The sequence below is a fragment of the Erpetoichthys calabaricus genome, chromosome 10 (assembly GCF_900747795.2).
Source record: "Erpetoichthys calabaricus chromosome 10, fErpCal1.3, whole genome shotgun sequence".
Classification (NCBI taxonomy): domain Eukaryota; kingdom Metazoa; phylum Chordata; class Cladistia; order Polypteriformes; family Polypteridae; genus Erpetoichthys; species Erpetoichthys calabaricus.
This window is the reverse complement of record NC_041403.2, coordinates 131,305,011-131,307,327: the sequence shown is the minus strand read 5'-3', so window position 1 is coordinate 131,307,327 and position 2,317 is coordinate 131,305,011.

The following is a 2,317-nucleotide window of genomic DNA, read 5'->3' as shown; positions in this document are numbered from 1 at the left end:
CTTGAACCCAAGGGTTATTTGCCAATTTGACATCAAGGTCAAGTCAGGTTTGAATTAACGCACCTTTGGGTGTCTCACCATCCTTGTGCAGCTTCACACTTGGCCCTCCAGATCCATCACCAACTTGGAAAATTGACCTGACGTGTGTGTCTCACGGTATCATCTGATGGAATGCCTTGTGTCTGATATTTCTGGGGTCGACTCAGTAAGCACCCCACAAGCCTGAAATGGTTCAGAATGTGGATTAGCAGACGGAGGTCTTCTAAAGGCAACTGCAGTTGTCCCCAGCCTGGACCTCCGTGACTGCCTGGGCGGTTTGTGTCCTCTCTCTTCAGTTGAGTTTAAGGTGGTGCAGTGGCTGTTGGGCTAAACTTCTAATAAAAAGCTGGTCTGTTTCTGTAAGTAAAATTCAGGATCAGCCTCATCTCTTGTTTCCTTGTTTCTGAAGTTGGACAGCAGATATGAAAGACTGAATATGATAGATAAATAATGTGCTATATTAAGACCGAATGATTATCAGAAGCTCTACATAAGAGGTATATGTAAGCCATTAGCTGAAATCTAAGTAGTCAATGTAGACTTCAGGGTTAACGTTTGCAGTGCACCATCTATTGGAATGTATATTGTATTGCATGTATTAATAAAATACAGTGCGTTTTTCATTCCAACAAATGGTGCATCACAAAAATGTGTAGTACTGAAATGCATTACTACAAATGTATGTGATGCACCATCTGTTGGAATGACAAATGCAATGTATATGTCTCTATTGTATACCATTTGATTCATAAAGCATTGTTAGTATTTGTGATGCGCCATCTGTTGGAATGATAGACATAGCAACTGGATGGACACACAGACACTCTGACACTTATCCTTTTATTAAGGTGAATAATAGTGGCCATATAATAAATACATAGAGATGAAGGGCAGAGATAGATAGAAGCCCCATGAGCATTTCATTGGCTATAATTCAGGAAAGGGTGAGGGGTGAGACTGCTTCCTCAAGGTGGAGGAAGACAATTTGGGTAAACAGTGACATCACTTCCACCATACCTCTAAAAACCCCATCATTTAGGAAGAATGATGACCAGAAGTCAATGCTCATTTTGGACCCCGCTTCTGAAGAGAATGCATCCTCTGTGGAGGAAGGTCACCAGGCTAACACCCAAAAATCTTTGACTATGTCAACCTTCATATACTTAGAGATCTGAAAGGCAATACATAACATACTGAGGGCTATGATAGGAATTATATAAGACACATAGATAAATATGAAAGGCATTACATAATGTACAGTCGTGGCTAAAAGCTGAGAATGACACAAGTATTTGCTTTCACAAAGTCTGCTGCTTATTGTTTTTAGATCTTTTTGACAGATGTTTCTATGGTATACTGAGGTAGAATTACAAGCATTTCATAAGTTTCAAAGGCTTTTATTGACAATTACATTAAGTTTATGCAAAGAGTCAATATTTGCAATATTACTTTTCAAGGCCTCTGCAATTCGCCCTGGCATGCTGTCAATCTACTTCTGGGCCAAATCCTGACTGATGACATCCCAATCTTGCAAAATCAATTCTTGGAGTTTGTCAGAATTGGTGGGTTTTTGTTTGTCCACCCGCCTCTTGAGAATTGACCACAAGGTCTGGGGAGTTTCCTGGCCATGGTTCCAAAATTTCAATGTTTTATTTCCCGAGCCACTTAAATATCACTTTTGCCACGGATGGAGCATAACAGTCCTTGATTTATGTTCACGTTTTTATGATATGCTGTAACCTAAATTGTTATTTGCCTTTTTAATAGCTTCTGCACATTGCTTAGATGATGAAAATGTTCTGTCAACATTATAATTGGTAAGGATAAAGGTGGGCACAATGAACGGGCACTATACAGCTTGATGATGTGGGCAAAATGAGCCCCTGTAGCCCCTCTTAGCACACTTTGGTGGACTGAAGGCGCTGCAGGACAACACAACATGGAGAAGATTAGCAGCGCTAGTCATGATGACCTCTAATTTTGCTATTGTCCTCTTTTGTACTGCTGGCCCGTATAAGTCCTGGGTTGGTCTTGTACTTGGGCTGAATTTCCCGATCTATCCATTCAGGTGCATCATGTCTCCTGAACTGGCGTCACTTACTGCGCAGACCCAAGTGTACAGCGGTGTGCCAGGCACCATTGACTAATATAACATTGACAGCAGCTTGCCACACACCGTAAATAACCAGAGCCTTTGCAAAATAAAGATTCTGTTGTTGGCATTTTTGTACCCCTGTGTTCTGCTATCTGATCAACCTCTTGTTCAGATGGTCCCCCA